Consider the following 26696-nt stretch of genomic DNA (forward strand, 5'->3'; position numbering starts at 1 on the left):
ATATAATTAGGCAGAAAATCTGACCTGCCATAGTTTTCAAAACAGCATAATTTCACTCTTCTCAATGATTAATCTGTTGTATTACACAACCTTGGAGTATTTAGCTTTATCAATGACATGTCCTTGAAAAATGTTTTAGAGATCCTACCAGTCTTTGAAAACATCCTTGTGCCTTGTTTCAGTTCCAGTTTTATGTATATTTTCTGCCTTGCACCCGACTATTCCTACATCTGATGGATGGCCTTGGGAATCTAATTCTGGTATTGATGGTTTTGGCTGATTGTCTCCCCTTGTAGCTGCTTTCTTCATTATTGTGTAAATTTAGATCATGAGCTCATGTTTAGCTAAACAGCTGACCTTGTAAGAGGCTTAGGTGTGAACGCTCGTAAGTTTCAGCAGAGAGTCGGAAAAGATTTATTTGTGTCCCTCCAATGAGTGGCCCGCAAGGACCACGTTTTCTACAAGTGTTGGTCCAATACTCCCTCTAGAGTCAGGGGACTCTGACAGGGCTGCTTTGCGGCCCCCGATCTGGAGCAGGGGCAGTGGGCGGCCTGTGACCCGGGCAGGAGCCTCTCCGCGTGTGTCCCAGGGACCCATCTGCCTGCGAAGTTCGGTCACCTGGCAGGAAGCTACGATGCCCAGAACTATGCTTAGCTGTGCAGTGCGGTGTACTGCACGGACACGTTCCACACACACTTCAAGTAAGAGGGCGGCCTGAGTGGAAAGGTGAGAGTTTGGGCAGCTGTGCAGACAAAGAAGGCGCCCTTTGGCCTGGGCCTAAAAACTTGTGACACTCCACTGGGCCTGCCGGGCTCTGAGGGACCTGCCCTGGGCCACTTGCTCCCCTGCCCCTTGTTCAGTCACAGGAGAGATGGCCACACCCACTCCCTCAGTGAGGGCAGTGTTCCAACCTCCCTGAGCCCCGCCCCCTCTCTGCAGGTTACCATGGACTACAGAGGCTGCATTCTGAGGCCAGGGCGTTCCGAGAATGCCAAGGGCAGACATGATGACCTTAAATGATTTCCTCTTGTGTCAGTGTTGGTAAACTTTAGGAGCTAGGAAATGGTCCACTTGACAGAAATGTTCAAATTTACTGGCATTTCATATATTCTCTGCTCTAACATTGTCCTGACTCTTTCTGTATATTCTTTACTTATGTTTTGGTTTTCCTTAATCAAAGTGTGTCTTTTATATGTTTTCAAAGAAGATTCTTTGGACTTACTAAATGACCTGAATTTTATACGTTTTCTGTTGTATTAAGTTCTGCTCATATCTTTATTTATCTTTTTTCTATGTTCTCAGGGTTTATTGTTTTCATCTTCTGATGTCAATTAAAACACTTGGTTATTCATTTTAATAAATCTTTTTACTTATAAAGATTTGAACTTTTGAAGATTCCAGCTTACTTGTACGTGTCTAAGGGTCAGGTCCTCTCCATTGTTGCTGGCCTAAGGCTTAGTTCACCATACAGCAATGTATATATTGACCTATTTTCCCCTCGACTTTCTGTGATTCCCTACATCTCACCTTTCTTTGCAGACAAGCCATTTGAAATACCCTTAACGTATTTCACAGCCAATAAGTCTTTGAAATAATGTGTATTTTGTAGAGAAATCTTCTTATATAATTAGGCAGAAAATCTGACCTGCCATAGTTTTCAAAACAGCATAATTTCACTCTTCTCAATGATTAATCTGTTGTATTACACAACCTTGGAGTATTTAGCTTTATCAATGACATGTCCTTGAAAAATGTTTTAGAGATCCTACCAGTCTTTGAAAACATCCTTGTGCCTTGTTTCAGTTCCAGTTTTATGTATATTTTCTGCCTTGCACCCGATTATTCCTACATCTGATGGATGGCCTTGGGAATCTAATTCTGGTATTGATGGTTTTGGCTGATTGTCTCCCCTTGTAGCTGCTTTCTTCATTATTGTGTAAATTTAGATCATGAGCTCATGTTTAGCTAAACAGCTGACCTTGTAAGAGGCTTAGGTGTGAACGCTCGTAAGTTTCAGCAGAGAGTCGGCAAAGATTTATTTGTGTCCCTCCAATGAGTGGCCCGCAAGGACCCCGTTTTCTACAAGTGTTGGTCCAATACTCCCTCTAGAGGCAGGGGACTCAGACAGGGCTGCTTTGCGGCCCCCGATCTGGGGCAGGGGAAGTGGGCGGCCAGTGACCCGGGCAGGAGCCTCTCCGCGTGTGTCCCAGGGACCCATCTGCCTGCGAACATCGGTCACCTGGCAGGAAGCTACGATGCCCAGAACTATGCTTAGCTCTGCAGCGCGGTGTACTGCGCAGACACGTTCCACACACACTTCAAGTAAGAGGGCGGCCTGAGTGGAAAGGTGAGAGTTTGGGCAGCTGTGCAGACAAAGAAGGCACCCTTTGGCCTGGGCCTAAAAACTTGTGACACTCCACTGGGCCTGCCGGGCTCTGAGGGCCCTGCCCAGGGACCCCTGCTCCCCTGCCCTTTGTTCAGTCACAGCAGAGATGGCCACACCCACTCCCTCAGTGAGGGCAGTGTTCCAACCTCCCTCAGCCCCGCCCCCTCTCTGCAGGTTACCATGGACTACAGAGGCTGCATTCTGAGGCCAGGGCGTTCCGAGAATACCAAGGGCAGACATGATGACCTTAAATGATTTCCTCTTGTGTCAGTGTTGGTAAACTTTAGGAGCTAGGAAATGGTCCACTTGACAGAAATGTTCAAATTTACTGGCATTTCATATATTCTCTGCTCTAACATTGTCCTGACTCTTTCTGTATATTCTTTACTTATGTTTTGGTTTTCTTAATCGATGTGTGTCTTTTAAATCTTTTCAAAGAAGATTCTTTGGACTTACTAAATCACCTGAATTTTATACGTTTTCTGTTGTATTAAGTTCTGCTCATATCTTTATTTATCTTTTTTCTATGTTCTCAGGGTTTATTGTTTTCATCTTCTGATGTCAATTAAAACACTTGGTTATTCATTTTAATAAATCTTTTTACTTATAAAGATTTGAACTTTTGAAGATTCCAGCTTACTTGTACGTGTCTAAGGGTCAGGTCCTCTCCATTGTTGCTGGCCTAAGGCTTAGTTCACCATACAGCAATGTATATATTGACCTATTTTCCCCTCGACTTTCTGTGATTCCCTACATCTCACCTTTCTTTGCAGACAAGCCATTTGAAATACCCTTAACGTATTTCACAGCCAATAAGTCTTTGAAATAATGTGTATTTTGTAGAGAAATCTTCTTATATAATTAGGCAGAAAATCTGACCTGCCATAGTTTTCAAAACAGCATAATTTCACTCTTCTCAATGATTAATCTGTTGTATTACACAACCTTGGAGTATTTAGCTTTATCAATGACATGTCCTTGAAAAATGTTTTAGAGATCCTACCAGTCTTTGAAAACATCCTTGTGCCTTGTTTCAGTTCCAGTTTTATGTATATTTTCTGCCTTGCACCCGATTATTCCTACATCTGATGGATGGCCTTGGGAATCTAATTCTGGTATTGATGGTTTTGGCTGATTGTCTCCCCTTGTAGCTGCTTTCTTCATTATTGTGTAAATTTAGATCATGAGCTCATGTTTAGCTAAACAGCTGACCTTGTAAGAGGCTTAGGTGTGAACGCTCGTAAGTTTCAGCAGAGAGTCGGCAAAGATTTATTTGTGTCCCTCCAATGAGTGGCCCGCAAGGACCCCGTTTTCTACAAGTGTTGGTCCAATACTCCCTCTAGAGGCAGGGGACTCAGACAGGGCTGCTTTGCGGCCCCCGATCTGGAGCAGGGGCAGTGGGCGGCCTGTGACCCGGGCAGGAGCCTCTCCGCGTGTGTCCCAGGGACCCTTCTGCCTGCGAACTTCGGTCACCTGGCAGGAAGCTACGATGCCCAGAACTATGCTTAGCTGTGCAGTGCGGTGTACTGCACGGACACGTTCCACACACACTTCAAGTAAGAGGGCGGCCTGAGTGGAAAGGTGAGAGTTTGGGCAGCTGTGCAGACAAAGAAGGCGCCCTTTGGCCTGGGCCTAAAAACTTGTGACACTCCACTGGGCCTGCCGGGCTCTGAGGGCCCTGCCCTGGGCCCCCTGCTCCCCTGCCCTTTGTTCATTCACAGCAGAGATGGCCACACCCACTCCCTCAGTGAGGGCAGTGTTCCAACCTCCCTCAGCCCCGCCCCCTCTCCGCAGTTTACCATGGACTACAGAGGCTGCATTCTGAGGCCAGGGCGTTCCGAGAATGCCAAGGGCAGACATGATGACCTTAAATGATTTCCTCTTGTGTCAGTGTTGGTAAACTTTAGGAGCTAGGAAATGGTCCACTTGACAGAAATGTTCAAATTTACTGGCATTTCATATATTCTCTGCTCTAACATTGTCCTGACTCTTTCTGTATATTCTTTACTTATGTTTTGGTTTTCCTTAATCAAAGTGTGTCTTTTAAATCTTTTCAAAGAAGATTCTTTGGACTTACAAAATCACCTGAATTTTATACGTTTTCTGTTGTATTAAGTTCTGCTCATATCTTTATTTATCTTTTTTCTATGTTCTCAGGGTTTATTGTTTTCATCTTCTGATGTCAATTAAAACACTTGGTTATTCATTTTAATAAATCTTTTTACTTATAAAGATTTGAACTTTTGAAGATTCCAGCTTACTTGTACGTGTCTAAGGGTCAGGTCCTCTCCATTGTTGCTGGCCTAAGGCTTAGTTCACCATACAGCAATGTATATATTGACCTATTTTCCCCTCGACTTTCTGTGATTCCCTACATCTCACCTTTCTTTGCAGACAAGCCATTTGAAATACCCTTAACGTATTTCACAGCCAATAAGTCTTTGAAATAATGTGTATTTTGTAGAGAAATCTTCTTATATAATTAGGCAGAAAATCTGACCTGCCATAGTTTTCAAAACAGCATAATTTCACTCTTCTCAATGATTAATCTGTTGTATTACACAACCTTGGAGTATTTAGCTTTATCAATGACATGTCCTTGAAAAATGTTTTAGAGATCCTACCAGTCTTTGAAAACATCCTTGTGCCTTGTTTCAGTTCCAGTTTTATGTATATTTTCTGCCTTGCACCCGATTATTCCTACATCTGATGGATGGCCTTGGGAATCTAATTCTGGTATTGATGGTTTTGGCTGATTGTCTCCCCATGTAGCTGCTTTCTTCATTATTGTGTAAATTTAGATCATGAGCTCATGTTTAGCTAAACAGCTGACCTTGTAAGAGGCTTAGGTGTGAACGCTCGTAAGTTTCAGCAGAGAGTCGGCAAAGATTTATTTGTGTCCCTCCAATGAGTGGCCCGCAAGGACCCCGTTTTCTACAAGTGTTGGTCCAATACTCCCTCTAGAGGCAGGGGACTCAGACAGGGCTGCTTAGCGGCCCCCGATCTGGGGCAGGGGCAGTGGGCGGCCTGTGACCCGGGCAGGAGACCCTCCGCGTGTGTCCCAGGGACCCATCTGCCTGCGAACTTCGGTCACCTGGCAGGAAGCTACGATGCCCAGAACTATGCTTAGCTGTGCAGCGCGGTGTACTGCACGGACACGTTCCACACACACTTCAAGTAAGAGGGCGGCCTGAGTGGAAAGGTGAGAGTTTGGGCAGCTGTGCAGACAAAGAAGGCGCCCTTTGGCCTGGGCCTAAAAACTTGTGACACTCCACTGGGCCTGCCGGGCTCTGAGGGCCCTGCCCTGGGCCCCCTGCTCCCCTGCCCTTTGTTCAGTCACAGCAGAGATGGCCACACCCACTCCCTCAGTGAGGGCAGTGTTCCAACCTCCCTCAGCCCCGCCCCCTCTCTGCAGGTTACCATGGACTACAGAGGCTGCATTCTGAGGCCAGGGCGTTCCGAGAATGCCAAGGGCAGACATGATGACCTTAAATGATTTCCTCTTGTGTCAGTGTTGGTAAACTTTAGGAGCTAGGAAATGGTCCACTTGACAGAAATGTTCAAATTTACTGGCATTTCATATATTCTCTGCTCTAACATTGTCCTGACTCTTTCTGTATATTCTTTACTTATGTTTTGGTTTTCCTTAATCAAAGTGTGTCTTTTAAATCTTTTCAAAGAAGATTCTTTGGACTTACTAAATCACCTGAATTTTATACGTTTTCTGTTGTATTAAGTTCTGCTCATATCTTTATTTATCTTTTTTCTATGTTCTCAGGGTTTATTGTTTTCATCTTCTGATGTCAATTAAAACACTTGGTTATTCATTTTAATAAATCTTTTTACTTATAAAGATTTGAACTTTTGAAGATTCCAGCTTACTTGTACGTGTCTAAGTGTCAGGTCCTCTCCATTGTTGCTGGCCTAAGGCTTAGTTCACCATACAGCAATGTATATATTGACCTATTTTCCCCTCGACTTTCTGTGATTCCCTACATCTCACCTTTCTTTGCAGACAAGCCATTTGAAATACCCTTAACTTATTTCACAGCCAAGAAGTCTTTGAAATAATGTGTATTTTGTAGAGAAATCTTCTTATATAATTAGGCAGAAAATCTGACCTGCCATAGTTTTCAAAACAGCATAATTTCACTCTTCTCAATGATTAATCTGTTGTATTACACAACCTTGGAGTATTTAGCTTTATCAATGACATGTCCTTGAAAAATGTTTTAGAGATCCTACCAGTCTTTGAAAACATCCTTGTGCCTTGTTTCAGTTCCAGTTTTATGTATATTTTCTGCCTTGCACCCGATTATTCCTACATCTGATGGATGGCCTTGGGAATCTAATTCTGGTATAGATGGTTTTGGCTGATTGTCTCCCCTTGTAGCTGCTTTCTTCATTATTGTGTAAATTTAGATCATGAGCTCATGTTTAGCTAAACAGCTGACCTTGTAAGAGGCTTAGGTGTGAACGCTCGTAAGTTTCAGCAGAGAGTCGGCAAAGATTTATTTGTGTCCCTCCAATGAGTGGCCCGCAAGGACCCCGTTTTCTACAAGTGTTGGTCCAATACTCCCTCTAGAGGCAGGGGACTCAGACAGGGCTGCTTTGCGGCCCCCGATCTGGAGCAGGGGCAGTGGGCGTCCTGTGACCCGGGCAGGAGCCTCTCCGCGTGTGTCCCAGGGACCCATCTGCCTGCGAACTTCGGTCACCTGGCAGGAAGCTACGATGCCCAGAACTATGCTTAGCTGTGCAGTGCGGTGTACTGCACGGACACGTTCCACACACACTTCAAGTAAGAGGGCGGCCTGAGTGGAAAGGTGAGAGATTGGGCAGCTGTGCAGACAAAGAAGGCGCCCTTTGGCCTGGGCCTAAAAACTTGTGACACTCCACTGGGCCTGCCGGGCTCTGAGGGCCCTGCCCTGGGCCCCCTGCTCCCCTGCCCTTTGTTCAGTCACAGCAGAGATGGCCACACCCACTCCCTCAGTGAGGGCAGTGTTCCAACCTCCCTCAGCCCCGCCCCCTCTCTGCAGGTTACCATGGACTACAGAGGCTGCATTCTGAGGCCAGGGCGTTCCGAGAATGCCAAGGGCACACATGATGACCTTAAATGATTTCCTCTTGTGTCAGTGTTGGTAAACTTTAGGAGCTAGGAAATGGTCCACTTTACAGAAATGTTCAAATTTACTGGCATTTCATATATTCTCTGCTCTAACATTGTCCTGACTCTTTCTGTATATTCTTTACTTATGTTTTGGTTTTCCTTAATCAAAGTGTGTCTTTTAATTCTTTTCAAAGAAGATTCTTTGGACTTACTAAATCACCTGAATTTTATACGTTTTCTGTTGTATTAAGTTCTGCTCATATCTTTATTTATCTTTTTTCTATGTTCTCAGGGTTTATTGTTTTCATCTTCTGATGTCAATTAAAACACTTGGTTATTCATTTTAATAAATCTTTTTACTTATAAAGATTTGAACTTTTGAAGATTCCAGCTTACTTGTACGTTTCTAAGGGTCAGGTCCTCTCCATTGTTGCTGGCCTAAGGCTTAGTTCACCATACAGCAATGTATATATTGACCTATTTTCCCCTCGACTTTCTGTGATTCCCTACATCTCACCTTTCTTTGCAGACAAGCCATTTGAAATACCCTTAACGTATTTCACAGCCAATAAGTCTTTGAAATAATGTGTATTTTGTAGAGAAATCTTCTTATATAATTAGGCAGAAAATCTGACCTGCCATAGTTTTCAAAACAGCATAATTTCACTCTTCTCAATGATTAATCTGTTGTATTACACAACCTTGGAGTATTTAGCTTTATCAATGACATGTCCTTGAAAAATGTTTTAGAGATCCTACCAGTCTTTGAAAACATCCTTGTGCCTTGTTTCAGTTCCAGTTTTATGTATATTTTCTGCCTTGCACCCGATTATTCCTACATCTGATGGATGGCCTTGGGAATCTAACACTGGTATTGATTGTTTTCGCTGATTGTCTCCCCTTGTAGATGCTTTCTTCATTATTGTGTAAATTTAGATCATGAGCTCATGTTTAGCTAAACAGCTGACCTTGTAAGAGGCTTAGGTGTGAACGCTCGTAAGTTTCAGCAGAGAGTCGGCAAAGATTTATTTGTGTCCCTCCAATGAGTGGCCCGCAAGGACCCCGTTTTCTACAAGTGTTGGTCCAATACTCCCTCTAGAGGCAGGGGACTCAGACAGGGCTGCTTTGCGGCCCCCGATCTGGGGCAGGGGCAGTGGGCGGCCTGTGACCCGGGCAGGAGCCTCTCCGCGTGTGTCCCAGGGACCCATCTGCCTGCGAACTTCGGTCACCTGGCAGGAAGCTACGATGCCCAGATCTATGCTTAGCAGTGCAGCGCGGTGTACTGCACGGACACGTTCCACACACACTTCAAGTAAGAGGGCGGCCTGAGTGGAAAGGTGAGAGTTTGGGCAGCTGTGCAGACAAAGAAGGTGCCCTTTGGCCTGGGCCTAAAAGCTTGTGACACTCCACTGGGCCTGCCGGGCTCTGAGGGCCCTGCCCTGGGCCCCCTGCTCCCCTGCCCTTTGTTCAGTCACAGCAGAGATGGCCACACCCACTCCCTCAGTGAGGGCAGTGTTCCAACCTCCCTCAGCCCCGCCCCCTCTCCGCAGGTTACCATGGACTACAGAGGCTGCATTCTGAGGCCAGGGCGTTCCGAGAATGCCAAGGGCAGACATGATGACCTTAAATGATTTCCTCTTGTGTCAGTGTTGGTAAACTTTAGGAGCTAGGAAATGGTCCACTTGACAGAAATGTTCAAATTTACTGGCATTTCATATATTCTCTGCTCTAACATTGTCCTGACTCTTTCTGTATATTCTTTACTTATGTTTTGGTTTTCCTTAATCAAAGTGTGTCTTTTAAATCTTTTCAAAGAAGATTCTTTGGACTTAATAAATCACCTGAATTTTATACGTTTTCTGTTGTATTAAGTTCTGCTCATATCTTTATTTATCTTTTTTCTATGTTCTCAGGGTTTATTGTTTTCATCTTCTGATGTCAATTAAAACACTTGGTTATTCATTTTAATAAATCTTTTTACTTATAAAGATTTGAACTTTTGAAGATTCCAGCTTACTTGTACGTTTCTAAGGGTCAGGTCCTCTCCATTGTTGCTGGCCTAAGGCTTAGTTCACCATACAGCAATGTATATATTGACCTATTTTCCCCTCGACTTTCTGTGATTCCCTACATCTCACCTTTCTTTGCAGACAAGCCATTTGAAATACCCTTAACTTATTTCACAGCCAATAAGTCTTTGAAATAATGTGTATTTTGTAGAGAAATCTTCTTATATAATTAGGCAGAAAATCTGACCTGCCATAGTTTTCAAAACAGCATAATTTCACTCTTCTCAATGATTAATCTGTTGTATTACACAACCTTGGAGTATTTAGCTTTATCAATGACATGTCCTTGAAAAATGTTTTAGAGATCCTACCAGTCTTTGAAAATATCCTTGTGCCTTGTTTCAGTTCCAGTTTTATGTATATTTTCTGCCTTGCACCCGATTATACCTACATCTGATGGATGGCCTTGGGAATCTAACACTGGTATTGATTGTTTTGGCTGATTGTCTCCCCTTGTAGCTGCTTTCTTCATTATTGTGTAAATTTAGATCATGAGCTCATGTTTAGCTAAACAGCTGACCTTGTAAGAGGCTTAGGTGTGAACGCTCGTAAGTTTCAGCAGAGAGTCGGCAAAGATTTATTTGTGTCCCTCCAATGAGTGGCCCGCAAGGACCCCGTTTTCTAAAAGTGTTGGTCCAATACTCCCTCTAGAGGCAGGGGACTCAGACAGGGCTGCTTTGCGGCCCCCGATCTGGGGCAGGGGCAGTGGGCGGCCTGTGACCCGGGCAGGAGCCTCTCCGCGTGTGTCCCAGGGACCCATCTGCCTGCGAACTTCGGTCACCTGGCAGGAAGCTACGATGCCCAGAACTATGCTTAGCTGTGCAGTGCGGTGTACTGCACGGACACGTTCCACACACACTTCAAGTAAGAGGGCGGCCTGAGTGGAAAGGTGATAGTTTGGGCAGCTGTGCAGACAAAGAAGGCGCCCTTTGGCCTGGGCCTAAAAGCTTGTGACACTCCACTGGGCCTGCCGGGCTCTGAGGGCCCTGCCCTGGGCCCCCTGCTCCCCTGCCCTTTGTTCAGTCACAGCAGAGTTGCCACACCCACTCCCTCAGTGAGGGCAGTGTTCCAACCTCCCTCAGCCACGCCCACTCTCCGCAGGTTACCATGGACTACAGAGGCTGCATTCTGAGGCCAGTGCGTTCCGAGAATGCCAAGGGCAGACATGATGACCTTAAATGATTTCCTCTTGTGTCAGTGTTGGTAAACTTTAGGAGCTAGGAAATGGTCCACTTGACAGAAATGTTCAAATTTACTGGCATTTCATATATTCTCTGCTCTAACATTGTCCTGACTCTTTCTGTATATTCTTTACTTATGTTTTGGTTTTCCTTAATCAAAGTGTGTCTTTTAAATCTTTTCAAAGAAGATTCTTTGGACTTAATAAATCACCTGAATTTTATACGTTTTCTGTTGTATTAAGTTCTGCTCATATCTTTATTTATCTTTTTTCTATGTTCTCAGGGTTTATTGTTTTCATCTTCTGATGTCAATTAAAACACTTGGTTATTCATTTTAATAAAACTTTTTACTTATAAAGATTTGAACTTTTGAAGATTCCAGCTTACTTGTACGTGTCTAAGGGTCAGGTCCTCTCCATTGTTGCTGGCCTAAGGCTTAGTTCAACATACAGCAATGTATATATTGACCTATTTTCCCCTCGACTTTCTGTGATTCCCTACATCTCACCTTTCTTTGCAGACAAGCCATTTGAAATACCCTTAACTTATTTCACAGCCAAGAAGTCTTTGAAATAATGTGTATTTTTTAGAGAAATCTTCTTATATAATTAGGCAGAAAATCTGACCTGCCATAGTTTTCAAAACAGCATAATTTCACTCTTCTCAATGATTAATCTGTTGTATTACACAACCTTGGAGTATTTAGCTTTATCAATGACATGTCCTTGAAAAATGTTTTAGAGATCCTACCAGTCTTTGAAAACATCCTTGTGCCTTGTTTCAGTTCCAGTTTTATGTATATATTCTGCCTTGCACCCGATTATTCCTACATCTGATGGATGGCCTTGGGAATCTAATTCTGGTATTGATGGTTTTGGCTGATTGTCTCCCCTGGTAGCTGCTTTCTTCAATATTGTGTAAATTTAGATCATGAGCTCATGTTTAGCTAAACAGCTGACCTTGTAAGAGGCTTAGGTGTGAAAGTTCGTAAGTTTCAGCAGAGAGTCGGCAAAGATGTATTTGTGTCCCTCCAATGAGTGGCCCGCAAGGACCCCGTTTTCTATAAGTGTTGGTCCAATACTCCCTCTAGAGGCAGGGGACTCAGACAGGGCTGCTTTGCAGCCCCCGATCTGGGGCAGGGGCAGTGGGCGGCCTGTGACCCGGGCAGGAGCCTCTCCGCATGTGTCCCAGGGACCCATCTGCCTGCGAACTTCGGTCACCTGGCAGGAAGCTATGATGCCCAGACCTATGCTTATCTGTGCAGCGCGGTATACTGCGTGGACACGTTCCACACACACTTCAAGTAAGAGGGCGGCCTGAGTGGAAACTTGAGACTTTGGGCAGCTGTGCAGACAAAGAAGGCGCCCTTTGGCCTGGGCCTAAAAGCTTGTGACACTCCACTGGGCCTGCCGGGCTCTGAGGGCCCTGCCCTGGGCACCCTGCTCCCGTGCCCTTTGTTCAGTCACAGCAGAGTTGCCACACCCACTCCCTCAGTGAGGGCAGTGTTCCAACCTCCCTCAGCCCCGCCCCCTCTCTGCAGGTTACCATGGACTACAGAGGCTGCATTCTGAGGCCAGGGCATTTCGAGAATGCCAAGGGCAGACATGATGACCTTAAATGATTTCCACTTGTGTCAGTGTTGGTAAACTTTAGGAGCTAGGAAATGGTCCACTTTCCAGAAATGTTCAAATTTACTGGCATTTCATATATTCTCTGCTCTAACATTGTCCTGACTCTTTCTGTATATTCTTTACTTATGTTTTGGTTTTCCTTAATCAAAGTGTGTCTTTTAATTCTTTTCAAAGAAGATTCTTTGGACTTACTAAATCACCTGAATTTTATACGTTTTCTGTTGTATTAAGTTCTGCTCATATCTTTATTTATCTTTTCTCTATGTTCTCAGGGTTTATTGTTTTCATCTTCTGATGTCAATTAAAACACTTGGTTATTCATTTTAATAAATCTTTTTACTTATAAAGATTTGAACTTTTGAAGATTCCAGCTTACTTGTACGTGTCTAAGGGTCAGGTCCTCTCCATTGTTGCTGGCCTAAGGCTTAGTTCAACATACAGCAATGTATATATTGACCTATTTTCCCCTCGACTTTCTGTGATTCCCTACATCTCACCTTTCTTTGCAGACAAGCCATTTGAAATACCCTTAACTTATTTCACAGCCAAGAAGTCTTTGAAATAATGTGTATTTTTTAGAGAAATCTTCTTATATAATTAGGCAGAAAATCTGACCTGCCATAGTTTTCAAAACAGCATAATTTCACTCTTCTCAATGATTAATCTGTTGTATTACACAACCTTGGAGTATTTAGCTTTATCAATGACATGTCCTTGAAAAATGTTTTAGAGATCCTACCAGTCTTTGAAAACATCCTTGTGCCTTGTTTCAGTTCCAGTTTTATGTATATTTTCTGCCTTGCACCCGATTATTCCTACATCTGATGGATGGCCTTGGGAATCTAATTCTGGTATTGATGGTTTTGGCTGATTGTCTCCCCTTGTAGCTGCTTTCTTCAATATTGTGTAAATTTAGATCATGAGCTCATGTTTAGCTAAACAGCTGACCTTGTAAGAGGCTTAGGTGTGAACGCTCGTAAGTTTCAGCAGAAAGTCGGCAAAGATTTATTTGTGTCCCTCCAATGAGTGGCCCGCAAGGACCCCGTTTTCTACAAGTGTTGGTCCAATACTCCCTCTAGAGGCAGGGGACTCAGACAGGGCTGCTTTGCGGCCCCCGATCTGGGGCAGGGGCAGTGGGCGGCCTGTGACCCGGGCAGGAGCCTCTCCGCATGTGTCCCAGGGACCCATCTGCCTGCGATCTTCGGTCACCTGGCAGGAAGCTACGATGCCCAGACCTATGCTTAGCTATGCAGCGCGGTATACTGCGCGGACAAGTTCCACACACACTTCAAGTAAGAGGGCGGCCTGAGTGGAAACGTGAGAGTTTGGGCAGCTGTGCAGACAAAGAAGGCGCCCTTTGGCTTGGGCATCACAGCTTGTGACACTCCACTGGGCCTGCCGGGCTCTGAGGGCCTTGCCCTGGTCTCCCTCCTCCCCTGCCCTTTGTTCAGTCACAGCAGAGATGGCCACACCCACTCCCTATGTGAGGGCAGTGTTCCAACCTCCCTCAGCCCCGCCCCCTCTCTGCAGGTTACCATGGACTACAGAGGCTGCATTCTGAGGCCACTGCGTTCTGAGAATGCCAAGGGCAGACATGATGACCTTAAATGATTTCCTCTTGTGTCAGTGTTGGTAAACTTTAGGAGCTAGGAAATGGTCCACTTTACAGAAATGTTCAAATTTACTGGCATTTCATATATTGTCTGCTCTAACATTGTCCTGACTCTTTCTGTATATTCTTTACTTATGTTTTGGTTTTCCTTAATCAAAGTGTGTCTTTTAAATCTTTTCAAAGAAGATTCTTTGGACTTACTAAATCACCTCAATTTTATACGTTTTCTGTTGTATTAAGTTCTGCTCATATCTTTATTTATCTTTTCTCTATGTTCTCAGGGTTTATTGTTTTCATCTTCTGATGTCAATTAAAACACTTGGTTATTCATTTTAATAAATCTTTTTACTTATAAAGATTTGAACTTTTGAAGATTCCAGCTTACTTGTTCGTGTCTAAGGGTCAGGTCCTCTCCATTGTTGCTGGCCTAAGGCTTAGTTCACCATACAGCAATGTATATATTGACCTATTTTCCCCTCGACTTTCTGTGATTCCCTACATCTCACCTTTCTTTGCAGACAAGCCATTTGAAATACCCTTAACTTATTTCACAGCCAAGAAGTCTTTGAAATAATGTGTATTTTTTAGAGAAATCTTCTTATATAATTAGGCAGAAAATCTGACCTGCCATAGTTTTCAAAACAGCATAATTTCACTCTTCTCAATGATTAATCTGTTGTATTACACAACCTTGGAGTATTTAGCTTTATCAATGACATGTCCTTGAAAAATGTTTTAGAGATCCTACCAGTCTTTGAAAACATCCTTGTGCCTTGTTTCAGTTCCAGTTTTATGTATATTTTCTGCCTTGCACCCGATTATTCCTACATCTGATGGATGGCCTTGGGAATCTAATTCTGGTATTGATGGTTTTGGCTGATTGTCTCCCCTTGTAGCTACTTTCTTCATTATTGTGTAAACTTAGATCATGAGCTCATGTTTAGCTAAACAGCTGACCATGTAAGAGGCTTGGTGTGAACGCTCGTAAGTTTCAGCAGAAAGTCGGCAAAGATTTATTTGTGTCCCTCCAATGAGTGGCCTGCAAGGACACCGTTTTCTACAAGTGTTGGTCCAATACTCCCTCTAGAGGCAGGGGACTCAGACAGGGCTGCTTTGCGGCCCCCGATCTGGGGCAGGGGCAGTGGGCGGCCTGTGACCCGGGCAGGAGCCTCTCCGCGTGTGTCCCAGGGACCCATCTGCCTGCGAACTTCGGTCACCTGGCAGGCAGCTACGATGTCCAGACCTATGCTTAGCTGTGCAGCGCGGTATACTGCGCGGACACGTTCCACACACACTTCAAGTAAGGGGGCGGCCTGAGTGGAAAGGTGAGAGTTTGGGCAGCTGTGCAGACAAAGAAGGCGCCCTTTGGCCTGGGCCTAAAAGCTTGTGACACTCCACTGGGCCGGCCGGGCTCTGAGGGCCCTGCCCTGGGCCCACTGCTCCCCTGCCCTTTGTTCAGTCACAGCAGAGATGGCCACACCCACTCCCTCAGTGAGGGCAGTGTTCCAACCTCCCTCAGCCCCGCCGCCTCTCCACAGGTTACCATGGACTACAGAGGCTGCATTCTGAGGCCAGCGCGTTCCGAGAATGCCAAGGGCAGACATGATGAACTTAAATGATTTCCTCTTGTGTCAGTGTTGGTAAACTTTAGGAGCTAGGAAATGGTCCACTTTATAGAAATGTTCAAATTTACTGGCATTTCATATATTGTCTGCTCTAACATTGTCCTGACTCTTTCTGTATATTCTTTACTTATGTTTTGGTTTTCCTTAATCAAAGTGTGTCTTTTAAATCTTTTCAAAGAAGATTCTTTGGACTTACTAAATCACCTGAATTTTATACGTTTTCTGTTGTATTAAGTTCTGCTCATATCTTTATTTATCTTTTCTCTATATTCTCAGGGTTTATTGTTTTCATCTTCTGATGTCAATTAAAACACTTGGTTATTCATTTTAATAAATCTTTTTACTTATAAAGATTTGAACTTTTGAAGATTCCAGCTTACTTGTACGTGTCTAATGGTAAGGTCCTCTCTATTGTTGCTGGCCTAAGGCTTAGTTCACCATACAGCAATGTATATATTGACCTATTTTCCCCTCGACTTTCTGTGATTCCCTACATCTCACCTTTCTTTGCAGACAAGCCATTTGAAATACCCTTAACGTATTTCACAGCCAATAAGTCTTTGAAATAATGTGTATTTTGTAGAGAAATCTTCTTATATAATTAGGCAGAAAATCTGACCTGCCATAGTTTTCAAAACAGCATAATTTCACTCTTCTCAATGATTAATCTGTTGTATTACACAACCTTGGAGTATTTAGCTTTATCAATGACATGTCCTTGAAAAATGTTTTAGAGATCCTACCAGTCTTTGAAAACATCCTTGTGCCTTGTTTCAGTTCCAGTTTTATGTATATTTTCTGCCTTGCACCCGATTATTCCTACATCTGATGGATGGCCTTGGGAATCTAATACTGGTATTGATGGTTTTGGCTGATTGTCTCCCCTTGTAGCTGCTTTCTTCATTATTGTGTAAATTTAGATCATGAGCTCATGTTTAGCTAAATAGCTGACCTTGTAAGAGGCTTAGGTGTGAACGCTCGTAAGTTTCAGCAGAGAGTCGGCAAAGATTTATTTGTGTCCCTCCAATGAGTGGCCCGCACGGACCCCGTTTTCTACAAGTGTTGGTCCAATACTCCCTCTAGAGGCAGGGGACTCAGACAGGGCTGCTTTGCGGCCCCCGATCTGGAGCAGGGGCAGTGGGCGGCCTGTGACCCGGGCAGGAGCCTCTCCGCGTGTGTCCCAGGGACCCATCTGCCTGCGAAGTTCGGTCACCTGGCAGGAAGCTACGATGCCCAGAACTATGCTTAGCTGTGCAGTGCGGTGTACTGCACGGACACGTTCCACACACACTTCAAGTAAGAGGGCGGCCTGAGTGGAAAGGTGAGAGTTTGGGCAGCTGTGCAGACAAAGAAGGCGCCCTTTGGCCTGGGCCTAAAAACTTGTGACACTCCACTGGGCCTGCCGGGCTCTGAGGGCCCTGCCCAGGGACCCCTGCTCCCCTGCCCTTTGTTCAGTCACAGCAGAGATGGCCACACCCACTCCCTCAGTGAGGGCAGTGTTCCAACCTCCCTCAGCCCCGCCCCCTCTCTGCAGGTTACCATGGACTACAGAGGCTGCATTCTGAGGCCAGGGCGTTCCGAGAATACCAAGGGCAGACATGATGACCTTAAATGATTTCCTCTTGTGTCAGTGTTGGTAAACTTTAGGAGCTAGGAAATGGTCCACTTGACAGAAATGTTCAAATTTACTGGCATTTCATATATTCTCTGCTCTAACATTGTCCTGACTCTTTCTGTATATTCTTTACTTATGTTTTGGTTTTCTTAATCGATGTGTGTCTTTTAAATCTTTTCAAAGAAGATTCTTTGGACTTACTAAATCACCTGAATTTTATACGTTTTCTGTTGTATTAAGTTCTGCTCATATCTTTATTTATCTTTTTTCTATGTTCTCAGGGTTTATTGTTTTCATCTTCTGATGTCAATTAAAACACTTGGTTATTCATTTTAATAAATCTTTTTACTTATAAAGATTTGAACTTTTGAAGATTCCAGCTTACTTGTACGTGTCTAAGGGTCAGGTCCTCTCCATTGTTGCTGGCCTAAGGCTTAGTTCACCATACAGCAATGTATATATTGACCTATTTTCCCCTCGACTTTCTGTGATTCCCTACATCTCACCTTTCTTTGCAGACAAGCCATTTGAAATACCCTTAACGTATTTCACAGCCAATAAGTCTTTGAAATAATGTGTATTTTGTAGAGAAATCTTCTTATATAATTAGGCAGAAAATCTGACCTGCCATAGTTTTCAAAACAGCATAATTTCACTCTTCTCAATGATTAATCTGTTGTATTACACAACCTTTGAGTATTTAGCTTTATCAATGACATGTCCTTGAAAAATGTTTTAGAGATCCTACCAGTCTTTGAAAACATCCTTGTGCCTTGTTTCAGTTCCAGTTTTATGTATATTTTCTGCCTTGCACCCGATTATTCCTACATCTGATGGATGGCCTTGGGAATATAATTCTGGTATTGATGGTTTTGGCTGATTGTCTCCCCTTGTAGCTGCTTTCTTCATTATTGTGTAAATTTAGATCATGAGCTCATGTTTAGCTAAACAGCTGACCTTGTAAGAGGCTTAGGTGTGAACGCTCGTAAGTTTCAGCAGAGAGTCGGCAAAGATTTATTTGTGTCCCTCCAATGAGTGGCCCGCAAGGACCCCGTTTTCTACAAGTGTTGGTCCAATACTCCCTCTAGAGGCAGGGGACTCAGACAGGGCTGCTTTGCGGCCCCCGATCTGGAGCAGGGGCAGTGGGCGGCCTGTGACCCGGGCAGGAGCCTCTCCGCGTGTGTCCCAGGGACCCTTCTGCCTGCGAACTTCGGTCACCTGGCAGGAAGCTACGATGCCCAGAACTATGCTTAGCTGTGCAGTGCGGTGTACTGCACGGACACGTTCCACACACACTTCAAGTAAGAGGGCGGCCTGAGTGGAAAGGTGAGAGTTTGGGCAGCTGTGCAGACAAAGAAGGCGCCCTTTGGCCTGGGCCTAAAAACTTGTGACACTCCACTGGGCCTGCCGGGCTCTGAGGGCCCTGCCCTGGGCCCCCTGCTCCCCTGCCCTTTGTTCAGTCACAGCAGAGATGGCCACACCCACTCCCTCAGTGAGGGCAGTGTTCCAACCTCCCTCAGCCCCGCCCCCTCTCCTCAGTTTACCATGGACTACAGAGGCTGCATTCTGAGGCCAGGGCCTTCCGAGAATGCCAAGGGCAGACATGATGACCTTAAATGATTTCCTCTTGTGTCAGTGTTGGTAAACTTTAGGAGCTAGGAAATGGTCCACTTGACAGAAATGTTCAAATTTACTGGCATTTCATATATTCTCTGCTCTAACATTGTCCTGACTCTTTCTGTATATTCTTTACTTATGTTTTGGTTTTCCTTAATCAAAGTGTGTCTTTTAAATCTTTTCAAAGAAGATTCTTTGGACTTACAAAATCACCTGAATTTTATACGTTTTCTGTTGTATTAAGTTCTGCTCATATCTTTATTTATCTTTTTTCTATGTTCTCAGGGTTTATTGTTTTCATCTTCTGATGTCAATTAAAACACTTGGTTATTCATTTTAATAAATCTTTTTACTTATAAAGATTTGAACTTTTGAAGATTCCAGCTTACTTGTAAGTTTCTAAGGGTCAGGTCCTCTCCATTGTTGCTGGACTAAGGCTTAGTTCACCATACATCAATGTATATATTGACCTATTTTCCCCTCGACTTTCTGTGATTCCCTACATCTCACCTTTCTTTGCAGACAAGCCATTTGAAATACCCTTAACGTATTTCACAGCCAATAAGTCTTTGAAATAATGTGTATTTTGTAGAGAAATCTTCTTATATAATTAGGCAGAAAATCTGACCTGCCATAGTTTTCAAAACAGCATAATTTCACTCTTCTCAATGATTAATCTGTTGTATTACACAACCTTGGAGTATTTAGCTTTATCAATGACATGTCCTTGAAAAATGTTTTAGAGATCCTACCAGTCTTTGAAAACATCTTTGTGCCTTGTTTCAGTTCCAGTTTTATGTATATTTTCTGCCTTGCACCCGATTATTCCTACATCTGATGGATGGCCTTGGGAATCTAATTCTGGTATTGATGGTTTTGGCTGATTGTCTCCCCATGTAGCTGCTTTCTTCATTATTGTGTAAATTTAGATCATGAGCTCATGTTTAGCTAAACAGCTGACCTTGTAAGAGGCTTAGGTGTGAACGCTCGTAAGTTTCAGCAGAGAGTCGGCAAAGATTTATTTGTGTCCCTCCAATGAGTGGCCCGCAAGGACCCCGTTTTCTACAAGTGTTGGTCCAATACTCCCTCTAGAGGCAGGGGACTCAGACAGGGCTGCTTTGCGGCCCCCGATCTGGGGCAGGGGCAGTGGGCGGCCTGTGACCCGGGCAGGAGCCTCTCCGCGTGTGTCCCAGGGACCCATCTGCCTGCGAACTTCGGTCACCTGGCAGGAAGCTACGATGCCCAGAACTATGCTTAGCTGTGCAGCGCGGTGTACTGCACGGACACGTTCCACACACACTTCAAGTAAGAGGGCGGCCTGAGTGGAAAGGTGAGAGTTTGGGCAGCTGTGCAGACAAAGAAGGCGCCCTTTGGCCTGGGCCTAAAAACTTGTGACACTCCACTGGGCCTGCCGGGCTCTGAGGGCCCTGCCCTGGGCCCCCTGCTCCCCTGCCCTTTGTTCAGTCACAGCAGAGATGGCCACACCCACTCCCTCAGTGAGGGCAGTGTTCCAACCTCCCTCAGCCCCGCCCCCTCTCTGCAGGTTACCATGGACTAGAGAGGCTGCATTCTGAGGCCAGGGCGTTCCGAGAATGCCAAGGGCACACATGATGACCTTAAATGATTTCCTCTTGTGTCAGTGTTGGTAAACTTTAGGAGCTAGGAAATGGTCCACTTGACAGAAATGTTCAAATTTACTGGCATTTCATATATTCTCTGCTCTAACATTGTCCTGACTCTTTCTGTATATTCTTTACTTATGTTTTGGTTTTCCTTAATCAAAGTGTGTCTTTTACATGTTTTCAAAGAAGATTCTTTGGACTTACTAAATGACCTGAATTTTATACGTTTTCTGTTGTATTAAGTTCTGCTCATATCTTTATTTATCTTTTTTCTATGTTCTCAGGGTTTATTGTTTTCATCTTCTGATGTCAATTAAAACACTTGGTTATTCATTTTAATAAATCTTTTTACTTATAAAGATTTGAACTTTTGAAGATTCCAGCTTACTTGTAAGTTTCTAAGGGTCAGGTCCTCTCCATTGTTGCTGGACTAAGGCTTAGTTCACCATACAGCAATGTATATATTGACCTATTTTCCCCTCGACTTTCTGTGATTCCCTACATCTCACCTTTCTTTGCAGACATGCCATTTGAAATACCCTTAACGTATTTCACAGCCAATAAGTCTTTGAAATAATGTGTATTTTGTAGAGAAATCTTCTTATATAATTAGGCAGAAAATCTGACCTGCCATAGTTTTCAAAACAGCATAATTTCACTCTTCTCAATGATTAATCTGTTGTATTACACAACCTTGGAGTATTTAGCTTTATCAATGACATGTCCTTGAAAAATGTTTTAGAGATCCTACCAGTCTTTGAAAACATCTTTGTGCCTTGTTTCAGTTCCAGTTTTATGTATATTTTCTGCCTTGCACCCGATTATTCCTACATCTGATGGATGGCCTTGGGAATCTAATTCTGGTATTGATGGTTTTGGCTGATTGTCTCCCCATGTAGCTGCTTTCTTCATTATTGTGTAAATTTAGATCATGAGCTCATGTTTAGCTAAACAGCTGACCTTGTAAGAGGCTTAGGTGTGAACGCTCGTAAGTTTCAGCAGAGAGTCGGCAAAGATTTATTTGTGTCCCTCCAATGAGTGGCCCGCAAGGACCCCGTTTTCTACAAGTGTTGGTCCAATACTCCCTCTAGAAGCAGGGGACTCAGACAGGGCTGCTTTGCGGCCCCCGATCTGGGGCAGGGGCAGTGGGCGGCCTGTGACCCGGGCAGGAGCCTCTCCGCGTGTGTCCCAGGGACCCATCTGCCTGCGAACTTCGGTCACCTGGCAGGAAGCTACGATGCCCAGAACTATGCTTAGCTGTGCAGCGCGGTGTACTGCACGGACACGTTCCACACACACTTCAAGTAAGAGGGCGGCCTGAGTGGAAAGGTGAGAGTTTGGGCAGCTGTGCAGACAAAGAAGGCGCCCTTTGGCCTGGGCCTAAAAACTTGTGACACTCCACTGGGCCTGCCGGGCTCTGAGGGCCCTGCCCTGGGCCCCCTGCTTCCCTGCCCTTTGTTCAGTCACAGCAGAGATGGCCACACCCACTCCCTCAGTGAGGGCAGTGTTCCAACCTCCCTCAGCCCCGCCCCCTCTCTGCAGGTTACCATGGACTACAGAGGCTGCATTCTGAGGCCAGGGCGTTCCGAGAATGCCAAGGGCACACATGATGACCTTAAATGATTTCCTCTTGTGTCAGTGTTGGTAAACTTTAGGAGCTAGGAAATGGTCCACTTGACAGAAATGTTCAAATTTACTGGCATTTCATATATTCTCTGCTCTAACATTGTCCTGACTCTTTCTGTATATTCTTTACTTATGTTTTGGTTTTCCTTAATCAAAGTGTGTCTTTTACATGTTTTCAAAGAAGATTCTTTGGACTTACTAAATCACCTGAATTTTATACGTTTTCTGTTGTATTAAGTTCTGCTCATATCTTTATTTATCTTTTTTCTATGTTCTCAGGGTTTATTGTTTTCATCTTCTGATGTCAATTAAAACACTTGGTTATTCATTTTAATAAATCTTTTTACTTATAAAGATTTGAACTTTTGAAGATTCCAGCTTACTTGTACGTGTCTAAGGGTCAGGTCCTCTCCATTGTTGCTGGCCTAAGGCTTAGTTCACCATACAGCAATGTATATATTGACCTATTTTCCCCTCGACTTTCTGTGATTCCCTACATCTCACCTTTCTTTGCAGACAAGCCATTTGAAATACCCTTAACTTATTTCACAGCCAAGAAGTCTTTGAAATAATGTGTATTTTGTAGAGAAATCTTCTTATATAATTAGGCAGAAAATCTGACCTGCCATAGTTTTCAAAACAGCATAATTTCACTCTTCTCAATGATTAATCTGTTGTATTACACAACCTTGGAGTATTTAGCTTTATCAATGACATGTCCTTGAAAAATGTTTTAGAGATCCTACCAGTCTTTGAAAACATCCTTGTGCCTTGTTTCAGTTCCAGTTTTATGTATATTTTCTGCCTTGCACCCGATTATTCCTACATCTGATGGATGGCCTTGGGAATCTAATTCTGGTATAGATGGTTTTGGCTGATTGTCTCCCCTTGTAGCTGCTTTCTTCATTATTGTGTAAATTTAGATCATGAGCTCATGTTTAGCTAAACAGCTGACCTTGTAAGAGGCTTAGGTGTGAACGCTCGTAAGTTTCAGCAGAGAGTCGGCAAAGATTTATTTGTGTCCCTCCAATGAGTGGCCCGCAAGGACCCCGTTTTCTACAAGTGTTGGTCCAATACTCCCTCTAGAGGCAGGGGACTCAGACAGGGCTGCTTTGCGGCCCCCGATCTGGAGCAGGGGCAGTGGGCGGCCTGTGACCCGGGCAGGAGCCTCTCCGCGTGTGTCCCAGGGACCCATCTGCCTGCGAACTTCGGTCACCTGGCAGGAAGCTACGATGCCCAGAACTATGCTTAGCTGTGCAGCGCGGTGTACTGCACGGACACGTTCCACACACACTTCAAGTAAGAGGGCGGCCTGAGTGGAAAGGTGAGAGTTTGGGCAGCTGTGCAGACAAAGAAGGCGCCCTTTGGCCTGGGCCTAAAAACTTGTGACACTCCACTGGGCCTGCCGGGCTCTGAGGGCCCTGCCCTGGGCCCCCTGCTCCCCTGCCCTTTGTTCAGTCGCAGCAGAGATGGCCACACCCACTCCCTCAGTGAGGGCAGTGTTCCAACCTCCCTCAGCCCCGCCCCCTCTCTGCAGGTTACCATGGACTACAGAGGCTGCATTCTGAGGCCAGGGCGTTCCGAGAATGCCAAGGGCACACATGATGACCTTAAATGATTTCCTCTTGTGTCAGTGTTGGTAAACTTTAGGAGCTAGGAAATGGTCCACTTGACAGAAATGTTCAAATTTACTGGCATTTCATATATTCTCTGCTCTAACATTGTCCTGACTCTTTCTGTATATTCTTTACTTATGTTTTGGTTTTCCTTAATCAAAGTGTGTCTTTTAATTCTTTTCAAAGAAGATTCTTTGGACTTACTAAATCACCTGAATTTTATACGTTTTCTGTTGTATTAAGTTCTGCTCATATCTTTATTTATCTTTTTTCTATGTTCTCAGGGTTTATTGTTTTCATCTTCTGATGTCAATTAAAACACTTGGTTATTCATTTTAATAAATCTTTTTACTTATAAAGATTTGAACTTTTGAAGATTCCAGCTTACTTGTACGTGTCTAAGGGTCAGGTCCTCTCCATTGTTGCTGGCCTAAGGCTTAGTTCACCATACAGCAATGTATATATTGACCTATTTTCCCCTCGACTTTCTGTGATTCCCTACATCTCACCTTTCTTTGCAGACAAGCCATTTGAAATACCCTTAACGTATTTCACAGCCAATAAGTCTTTGAAATAATGTGTATTTTGTAGAGAAATCTTCTTATATAATTAGGCAGAAAATCTGACCTGCCATAGTTTTCAAAACAGCATAATTTCACTCTTCTCAATGATTAATCTGTTGTATTACACAACCTTTGAGTATTTAGCTTTATCAATGACATGTCCTTGAAAAATGTTTTAGAGATCCTACCAGTCTTTGAAAACATCCTTGTGCCTTGTTTCAGTTCCAGTTTTATGTATATTTTCTGCCTTGCACCCGATTATTCCTACATCTGATGGATGGCCTTGGGAATCTAATTCTGGTATTGATGGTTTTGGCTGATTGTCTCCCCTTGTAGCTGCTTTCTTCATTATTGTGTAAATTTAGATCATGAGCTCATGTTAAGCTAAACAGCTGACCTTGTAAGAGGCTTAGGTGTGAACGCTCGTAAGTTTCAGCAGAGAGTCGGCAAAGATTTATTTGTGTCCCTCCAATGAGTGGCCCGCAAGGACCCCGTTTTCTACAAGTGTTGGTCCAATACTCCCTCTAGAGGCAGGGGACTCAGACAGGGCTGCTTTGCGGCCCCCGATCTGGAGCAGGGGCAGTGGGCGTCCTGTGACCCGGGCAGGAGCCTCTCCGCGTGTGTCCCAGGGACCCTTCTGCCTGCGAACTTCGGTCACCTGGCAGGAAGCTACGATGCCCAGAACTATGCTTAGCTGTGCAGTGCGGTGTACTGCACGGACACGTTCCACACACACTTCAAGTAAGAGGGCGGCCTGAGTGGAAAGGTGAGAGTTTGGGCAGCTGTGCAGACAAAGAAGGCGCCCTTTGGCCTGGGCCTAAAAACTTGTGACACTCCACTGGGCCTGCCGGGCTCTGAGGGCCCTGCCCTGGGCCCCCTGCTCCCCTGCCCTTTGTTCAGTCACAGCAGAGATGGCCACACCCACTCCCTCAGTGAGGGCAGTGTTCCAACCTCCCTCAGCCCCGCCCCCTCTCCGCAGGTTACCATGGACTACAGAGGCTGCATTCTGAGGCCAGGGCGTTCCGAGAATGCCAAGGGCAGACATGATGACCTTAAATGATTTCCTCTTGTGTCAGTGTTGGTAAACTTTAGGAGCTAGGAAATGGTCCACTTGACAGAAATGTTCAAATTTACTGGCATTTCATATATTCTCTGCTCTAACATTGTCCTGACTCTTTCTGTATATTCTTTACTTATGTTTTGGTTTTCCTTAATCAAAGTGTGTCTTTTAAATCTTTTCAAAGAAGATTCTTTGGACTTACAAAATCACCTGAATTTTATACGTTTTCTGTTGTATTAAGTTCTGCTCATATCTTTATTTATCTTTTTTCTATGTTCTCAGGGTTTATTGTTTTCATCTTCTGATGTCAATTAAAACACTTCGTTATTCATTTTAATAAATCTTTTTACTTATAAAGATTTGAACTTTTGAAGATTCCAGCTTACTTGTAAGTTTCTAAGGGTCAGGTCCTCTCCATTGTTGCTGGACTAAGGCTTAGTTCACCATACAGCAATGTATATATTGACCTATTTTCCCCTCGACTTTCTGTGATTCCCTACATCTCACCTTTCTTTGCAGACAAGCCATTTGAAATACCCTTAACGTATTTCACAGCCAATAAGTCTTTGAAATAATGTGTATTTTGTAGAGAAATCTTCTTATATAATTAGGCAGAAAATCTGACCTGCCATAGTTTTCAAAACAGCATAATTTCACTCTTCTCAATGATTAATCTGTTGTATTACACAACCTTGGAGTATTTAGCTTTATCAATGACATGTCCTTGAAAAATGTTTTAGAGATCCTACCAGTCTTTGAAAACATCTTTGTGCCTTGTTTCAGTTCCAGTTTTATGTATATTTTCTGCCTTGCACCCGATTATTCCTACATCTGATGGATGGCCTTGGGAATCTAATTCTGGTATTGATGGTTTTGGCTGATTGTCTCCCCATGTAGCTGCTTTCTTCATTATTGTGTAAATTTAGATCATGAGCTCATGTTTAGCTAAACAGCTGACCTTGTAAGAGGCTTAGGTGTGAACGCTCGTAAGTTTCAGCAGAGAGTCGGCAAAGATTTATTTGTGTCCCTCCAATGAGTGGCCCGCAAGGACCCCGTTTTCTACAAGTGTTGGTCCAATACTCCCTCTAGAGGCAGGGGACTCAGACAGGGCTGCTTTGCGGCCCCCGATCTGGGGCAGGGGCAGTGGGCGGCCTGTGACCCGGGCAGGAGCCTCTCCGCGTGTGTCCCAGGGACCCATCTGCCGGCGAACTTCGGTCACCTGGCAGGAAGCTACGATGCCCAGAACTATGCTTAGCTGTGCAGCGCGGTGTACTGCACGGACACGTTCCACACACACTTCAAGTAAGAGGGCGGCCTGAGTGGAAAGGTGAGAGTTTGGGCAGCTGTGCAGACAAAGAAGGCGCCC

This window comes from Mesoplodon mirus, assembly GCF_964341445.2.
Source record: "Mesoplodon mirus genome assembly, chromosome: 1".
NCBI classification, from domain to species: domain Eukaryota; kingdom Metazoa; phylum Chordata; class Mammalia; order Artiodactyla; family Ziphiidae; genus Mesoplodon; species Mesoplodon mirus.